Here is an 8,813-nt window from a genome sequence, read left to right on the forward strand (position 1 = left end):
TGTTGGCTTTGGGGATGACCAGTGAGATATACCTGCTGGAGCACGTGTTGTTATCGTGACCAGTGAGCTAAGGCGGAGCCTTACCTAGCAAAGACTTATAGATGACCTGGAGCCAGAGGGTCTGGCGACGAATATGTAGCAAGGGCCAGCCGACGAGAGCATACAGGTCACAGTGGTGGGTGGTGTATGGGGCTTTTGTGACAAAACAGATGGCACTGTGATAGACTACATCCAGTTTGCAGGGTAGAGTGTTGGAGGCTATTTTGTAGATGACATCGCCAAAGTCGAGGATCGGTAGGATAGTCAGTTTTACGAGGGCATGTTTGGTGGCGTGAGTGAAGGAGGCTTTGCTGCGAAATGTTGCAATTCTAGATTTAATTTTGGATTGGAGATGTTTAATATGAGTCTGGAAGGAGAGTTTACAGTCTAGCCAGAACACCAATGTATTTGTAGTTGTCCACATATTCTAAGTCGGAACCGTCCAGAGTAGTGATGCTAGTCGGGCGAGCAGGTGTGGGCAGCGAACGGTTGAAAAGTATGCATTTAGTTTTACTAGCATTTAAGAGCAGTTGGAGGCCACGGAAGGAGTGTTGTATGGCATTGAAGCTCGTCTGGAGGTTTTTAACACAGTGTCCAAAGAGGGGCCAGACGTGTACAGAATGGTGTCATCTGCGTAGAGGTGGATCAGGGAATCACCAGCAGCAAGAGCGACATCATTGATGTATACAGAAAAGAGAGTCGGTCCGAGAATTGAACCCTGTGGCACACCCATAAAGATTGTCAGAGGTCCGGACAACAGGCCCTCCGATTTGACACCCTGAACTCTATCAGAGAAGTAGTTGGTAAACCAGGTGAGGCAATCATTTGAGAAACCAAGGCTGTTGAGTCTGCCAATAAGAATGTTGTGATTGACAGAGTCGAAAGCCTTGGCCAGGTCGATGAATACGGCTGCACAGTAATGTCTCTTATCGATGGCGGTTATGATGTTGTTTAGGACCTTGAACGTGGCTGAGGTGCACCCATGACCAGCTCTGAAACCAGATTGCATAGCGGAGAAGGTATGGTGGGATTCGAAATGGTCGGTAATCTGTTTGTTAACTTAGCTTTCGAAGACCTTAGAAAGACAGGGTGGGATAGATATAGGTCTGTAGCAGTTTGGGTCTAGAGTGTCACCCCCTTCGAAGAGGGGAATGACCGTGGAAGCTTTCCAATCTTTGGGAATCTCAGACGATACCAAAGAGAGGTTGAACAGGCTAGTAATAGGGGTTGCAACAATTTCGGCAGATCATTTTAGAAAGAGAGGGTCCAGATTGTCCAGCCCGGCTGATTTGTAGGGGTCCAGATTTTGCAGCTCTTTCAGAACATCGCTATCTGGATTTGGGTAAAGTTGAAATGGTGGGGGCTTTGGCGGGTTGCTGTGGAGGGTGCAGGGCAGTTGACCGGGGTAGCGGTAGCCATGAGGAAAGCATGGCCAGCCGTAGAGAAATGCTTATTGACATTCTCAATTATAGTGGATTTATCGGTGGTGACAGTGTTTCCTAGCCTCAAAGCAGTGGGCAGCTGGGAGGAGGTGCTCTTATTCTCCATGGACTTTACAGTGTCCCAGAACTTTTTTGAGTTCGTACTACAGGATGCAAATTTCTGTTTGAAAAAGCTTGCCTTAGCTTTTCTAACTGCCTGTGTATATTTGTTCCTAACTTCCCTGAAAAGTTGCATATCACGGGGGCTATTCGATGCCAATGCAGAACGCCACTTATCAAGAGCAGACAGGTCTGGAGTGAACCAAGGACTATATCTATTCCTAGTTCTACATTTTTTGAGAGGGGCATGCTTATTTAAGATGTTGAGGAAGGCACTTTTAAAGAATAGCCAGGCATCATCTACTGACGGGATGAGGTCAATGTCATTCCAGGATACCCCGGCCAGGTCGATTAGAAAGGCCTTCTCGCAGAATTGTTTCAGGGAGCGTTTTACAGTGATGAGGGGTGGTCGTTTGGTCGGAGACCCATTACGGATGCAGGCAATGAGGCAGTGATCGCTGAGATCTTGATTGAAAACAGCAGAGGTGTATTTGGAGGGCGAGTTAGTTAGAATGACATCTATGAGGGTGCCTCTGTTTACTGATTTGGGGTTGTACCTGGTAGGTTCATTGATCATTTGTGTGAGATTGAGGGCATCAAGCTTAGATTGTAGGATGGCCGGGGTGTTAAGCATGTCCCAGTTTGCTTAGAAATTCTAGGGACAGTAAGGAGGCCTGCGTGTTGTGACCATAGCATCTGTGTAGGTATGTACGGCAGGACCAAATCGGAAAGATAGGTAGGAGCAAGCCCATGTAATGCTTTGTAGGTTAGCAGTAAAACCTTGAAATCAGCCCTAGCTTTAACAGGAAGCCAGTGTATAGAGGCGAGCACTGGAGTAATATGATTTTAAAAAATGGTTCTCGTCTAGATTCTAGCAGCTGTGTTTAGCACTAATTTAACTTTATTTAGTGCTTTATCCGGGTAGGCGGAAAGTAGAGCATTGCAGTAGTCTAACCTAGAAGTAACAAAAGCATGAATTTTGGATGGAGCTAGCATGCTGTTGTTGGGGGCAGGGTTTAGTAGTTGTGGGAGGATTTAAGGCCAAGCGTCAAAGTCAAGCTAGCTTGATTACTCTCTCACCCAACAGTCTGACAATATTCCAAGTTGAGGGAAGCCAGCCAATGTTGTGCTGCTGCTGCTGACTGCTGCCAGACAGTGGGGGGGAGCAGGCCCCCGTTATGGCCTTTTGGGGCCATAAGCAAAATGTTGTTGGTCGAGTGTCCCCTAGCAGCCATGGTCGCTTATTGGCTAGGGCCGGCTCTGAGAGCAGCAGAATAAGCTTGCTGTAGCCGAACCCATAGAGATGGAAAGAGGTCTTAACTTTGTGTCTGTGACAGCCTCAATGGTGCTGCCCATGCTATCTCCTTTTTAAAGTTTTCAGTTATCTTAGTCTTTTGAGGTTTGAAAGAAGTGTAAAGCTTATATTGGTGATTTACTGCCATCTGCAGTGCTGGAGTCTTGAACAAAATCTTGTGTCATTCATTAATTGTGGCCACTAGATAGATGGTGGTGATATAGCTTAAATCCATTTACAAACTAGGCAAAACAATTTGAAGAAGAAGACAATGCTCTGATCTTTGGCTGATTGCTGCCAACTCATAGGACTCACCAGTTGACTACTTTAAAATGGTGGAAGCCTTCAATAATAGTGTCCATGCAAAAACGGGTTATTTCCAAGTAGAGAGCTCTATACCACAGGAGGTTGCTGGGAACTTAATTGGGGAGGATAGGCTCGTGGTAATGGCTGGAGCGGAATTAGTGGAATGGTATCAAATACATCAAACATATAGTTTCCATATGTTTGATGACATTCCATTTGCTGCGTTGTTTTAGCCATTATTATGAGCTGTCCTCACCTCAGCAGCCTTCACTGCTGTATACATCTATATGGGCCAAACCAAACCTTTCACTGATGAAGTAGATGCTGCCCTCTCCTGGAAAAGTATTGCGCTAATAAATTAGGAATGGTGTGTCTCTTTAAATTTCAATATACTAAGCAAAAACATTTGTCTGAACCATTTGTAGCTATTATGTCACGTGGTCAGGCAGGGAAAATATCCTCAAATTTTAAAGAGAAAAATGTGTTCTTCTTAATGAGGAAACCTGTCAAGCTGCGTAGCAATATCTTGTGTTCTGTGTGTGTGTGTGTGTGTATAAAAAGCTTACTTTGTCAAAGTACAGTAATGCAAACTGAGAGGTCACTAGCTGTGACTATCAGGAACCTGATCCATGGTGGGTAATTGTTCCCCTGCTCCTAAATTCTGATGTACCACACAGTGTCAATTTCCGGTAAAACACTTCCTGCTTCCGCTGTCACAAATTCTTATCCATTTATTTCTGTCTGTCTGGCTCTGTTGTCATTGTCAATCCTTAGGCGGTAGTAGGGGAAGTTATGGAAGGAGGACTTGTCTAGCCACTGGGCAGTCATAGGAGTTAACTCATTCATTGAGTAAATAGCTTGCGACCAATTAAAAGTGCCACACACTAGCTAACTTAGCTAGCTATCTAGCAAGCAGGTCGGTCATTGCCAGTTCTCCATATATGACCCTCTCATTTTTGTAAGAATAGCAAATAAAATTACTATTGACAACAATTTAAATGACACATTATGGCTAATTTTCTCTACCTGCAGTTTTGTGCTACACTCAGAAAATCTGGGAATCTGAAGCCTCTGAGAAGCATATAGTACCTAGCAAAAGATGTAATAGGAAGTCCAGCTGGCCGTAGCACAATATCAGGGGGGCACTCTTCTCAGTAGAGCCCAGGACACAGCCACACCTTGTGTTGAGTGTGCCACCACAGATCCCAGCACTAGCCTGCCAGCCAGGCGGTATGCTGTCTTAATCGTGTCCACAATCCAGTGAGAGAGCCTCTGCTTGATAGCCCCGCCCCCAGGACTCTCTCACCATAGCAGACAAAAAGCTGGTCTGTTTGCACTGACTGTATTCGCTCCACATAGGCAGCCAGTGCCCACACGGCACAGCATGCCGGAGGGAGGCCCAGGCTCCCCCGCCACTGCTGGGGGGTCGTAAACAGACAGGATTAAAGGGATGTTCACATGCCTGTCTGACTGAACCTTCGGGAGGAATGAAGGGTTGGGGCGGACAGATATACTCCTCCCACTGGGGTCCATCCGGTAGCACTCAGAACTTACAGAAAAAGCATGGAGCTCACCCACACTCTTCATGGAAGTAATCGCTACCAAGAAATCCACCTTCATAGAGAGGTGTTTCGGGGAGGCAGACTCCAACGTTTCTAAAGGCGGCTTTGCCAAAGCTGCCAAGACCACATCCAGATCCCAGCTCGCCATTGAGTGGGTCCTAGCTGGACGCAGGCAACAAACTCCCTTCATAAACCTGGAGACCAAGGGATGGCGCCCCACTGGCCTGTCCATCCACCCCACATGGCAGGCAGATATAGTGGCCAAATACCCTCTCAGTGTACTAGAGGCTGCCAAGCCCTCATCCAAGCAAGACTGCAGGTATTGGAGGACACACTGCACCCTGCATGATTCGGGCACAACCTCAATACCAGTGCACCAAGAGCAGAACAACCACCAGCGCAACTGACATGCTGCGGTTGTAGCCGGTCACCTTGTGCTCTGCATGGTGTTCCTTACACCGTCCTGTAGTCCTAACATGGACCACTGGTGCCGTTCAGCGGCCAAGCCCACAGACTGAGGCGGTGCAGTCTCGGATGCCACAGTGTTCCCTCAGGCCGTGTCTCAGGGGCAGTTGCCAAGGTGCCCCAGACAACAGGGACAGGAGAAGGCTGAACCATGGTCATCTGGGCCAGTATGGGGCCACCAGCAGCAGACAATGCTCCCCATACCTGGTCCTGTCCAGCACAGCCTGGATCAGGGAAAAAAAAAGGGGGGGGGGGGGTGCGTAAGCTCCAGCCCTGGCCAATCATGAGCCAGAGCATCCAAGCCTAGAGGCCCTGGTGGCTCTGACATGGAGTACCACAGGAGGCAGTGTGCATTGCCCAGGGAGTCAAACAGGTCCATCTGCACCCTCCCAAACTTGTCCCACAGGTGCTACACCGCCTGGGGATGTAGGCTCCAGTCCCAAGGTGGCGGGCCTTGCCTCGAGAGCATATCTGCTGCCACATTCAGGATGTCAGGTACATACGTTGTACGTAGAGATGCTAGACATCCCTGATCCCAGAGAAGGAGCTCCAATGCTATAAGATTGAAGCGGTGGGATCTCAGTCCACCCTGTAAGCCACCAAGGTGGTGTTGTCTGTTCTCACCAGGACATGTCTTCCTTTCAGATGTGGAAGGAAAGGCTGCAGGGCCAGCAATACAGCTCAGAGCTCTAGTGTATTGATGTACCTGCCACTCCAAGGGGGTAGCCAACAGCCACTGGCCGACCTGCCCTTGGTCACATCCCCATAGCCGATCTGGGAGGTGTCTGTGCTGACCAGCTCCCGGCGGCACATCCTCAACATCTCCACCCCACCTGAGAAAAAGGAGCCACCTCAACAATGCTGAGGATAGTATGTGGAACCTCGGTTGAGGTTTGAGGTCCAGAATCCGTTAGAACCTTCCGTCTCTTTTTAGAACCACAAAGTAAGTGGAGTAGAACCCAATTAGCCGTTCTGATGCCCTGGGAGAGCTTATGCCGTGACCTGCTTGGAGGAATAGGAACCCGGTGAGGGATAAATTACCCAGTACCTCTGCAAAAACTGGGGAAGACCCATGTGGGCAAAAACAGGCTGCTTCACCTCACGCTGTGCCCCTCCCCGCTGTCGTCCCTTAGCACGAGGCGATGGGGCAGGAGAGGGACCCCAACGTCGTTCGGGTGCAGGTAGGTGGCGACGGTCCGTCTGCCTTGGACCCAGGGCCTGAGGAGGCGGCATGGACCGTCTCAGCGTCTCTCGGTCCCTATGAACCTTATCGGTCTGCTCTAGAATGTCATCAACCCCTGGGCCAAACGCCAGCCGTGGGGTGATGGGGTGAGTGGTAAATGTGCTCTGGAGAGCAGCTGGCAGATGGGATTGGGCCAGCCAGAGATGGGGCCGGGAGGTAACCCCGGCCCCATAGACCTGCACCATGGCCCGTCCGTTGGTGCTGGACACATCCCCATAGGGCAGGGAAAGCAGTCGAGACACCACCATCACTTCCAGGAGGAGCTCCTATCACCCATTCACATCAAGTGAAAATTAGACTGTAGTGGAAGTTGGGATTCACCGCGGGATGATTGACTGCAGTTGTATAGTACATTGGGGTGAATGTCAGGTTTTAAAGGTACTTTACCTCAAGCGTAGAGTGTGGGTTTGAAGTGATGGTATGGATTAATAAGAGGGGATACAGAACACAAGCTCTGCATAGGTCAAAAGAGGGCATATTCCTATACTGTCAGGTAGATAACTATGAATGTTCTGTCCATATCAAATTCATAATAGATTCCCAAGAAAATACCCATCAAATACATTCTGAAAGAAGAACAATGGAATCTCCAAGTGTGTTCGAACCAATGTTTCTTCCCTTTCTAACTGGCATTGCAATGTATCTATCAAGAGCCTTATACTAACAATACTAACTTTTATATTGGAGGCCAGTATGTTTAAATGAATGACCTCATGTAAAGACCTTTAGTTTGATGTTGAAAATAAATCTAGTAATATATCGATAATGTATGATATTCAGAGTAGCACCTTGTTCTTGAAAACTTTTTTTGCTGTGTAGCAAGCTTTGTCACGTTTGTATGACAATTTATAATCTCCACTTTGATTTGTGATGTGAAAAACATTTTAAAGCAATACCTGACCTTGCTATTAAGAGGCAATGTATTTCCTTCTATGCCTTATGGAATGTTCACTGGTAATGTATTACATACGACTTTACTGGGGTAGTGTAAAAGAGAAGGTTTACAAAATGACAAATGTATATGCATATTTTCTCATTGTAGACTAATTAAAGCTGGAATTCTTCATTTCTACCTAGATTTTTGGACTTGTGAATTAATATACCCATTGATTCTTGAATTTAACTTATAAATGCCTCATGAGCTTAGTTCAACTGTCATACGTACTGCACCATAATCTAAAATACAAGCTTGTTTTACTGCAATGTTTGTTAAACATGTAAATTGAAACATACCGTATAGCCTAAAAACATGGTCATTTTGATACCATGGGTGGTCATCCTTGCATCCATAGCTCTAGCTCTGTCTATTAATTTCTCCAGGCTCATCTCTCAGCTTTGTACCAAAACATAAGCGGGGTGACCGCATTGTTTTCTACGTAATAAACAACTTCTCATGTTTAAAACAGCCTGTGGCATCAATGAGTCAAACATTTACTCTAGTGTCAAAATGTACTACAAGGTGTAAATAGAATTTGTCAGAAAATCAGTCTCGTCCTAAACGGAAATTTGCAAGACAATTAGGAAAATATGGTTTGTCATGGAATGAAGGGTACCGTAAGTTTTCCTTTGGTTGGGTTTACTTCAACCCTGCCCACAGCTGGCAGCACCCAAGTAATCATCAATTCAGTGCGCAGCTGCACGTGATTTGACATTCGATATCCCTATGGAGCTAAATAGAGATCAGTAAATTATACTTTTTAAAATGTCAATAGCTCCAAATGTCAATGACTTAACCTCCAACTATAAATGGTAGAAAGTCATATACAAATATTAAAAGCATTTGAGAGAAAGGTGTACAACATGAAGTCTCATTTACATTGCATTATTTATTGACGGTCCTTAACTAGCTCCACAGATAGGCTATTCAAAGTCTAAGTCGCCCCACCCCCAGCTGTGTAGTGCTAGGACAAATCCAGAACGTACACCCAGGGCTGAGTTTGGGAAACCCTGGTCTAGGCTACTACCAGACAAGACCTGGTTAGACAGTTTTAAGTTATCTAGAAGGGTGACTGACTGTGTACTGTTTTGGCAGTGAAAATACAAACGCTTCCCATATTTGAACACACACACTTTCAAGTGACACCCAGACCAAAGGACACAAAATCTCATTCTCAGTCACATTTCCTAATGAGAATTGAAACAGAGGCCAAATCAGGAAGTTCAGCCCACCTTTAACAACTTCCTGTTCATGTGTGCTCAGCTAAATGCTGAAATAAACTGACCTCTGTATGACAAGAGCAACAGAGTGTAGTGTGCAATTCTCCAACCTGTTTTTCATACTATCAAGATCAACCAAACCACAGCTATGGCTTCCAGTAAGTAACTTTAAAAATGTATAGATAACCAAGGCTATTAAAACATGC

The sequence above is a fragment of the Oncorhynchus mykiss genome, chromosome 4, assembly GCF_057628025.1.
Source record: "Oncorhynchus mykiss isolate SJ-2025 chromosome 4, ASM5762802v1, whole genome shotgun sequence".
In the NCBI taxonomy this organism is placed as follows: Eukaryota; Metazoa; Chordata; class Actinopteri; order Salmoniformes; family Salmonidae; genus Oncorhynchus; species Oncorhynchus mykiss.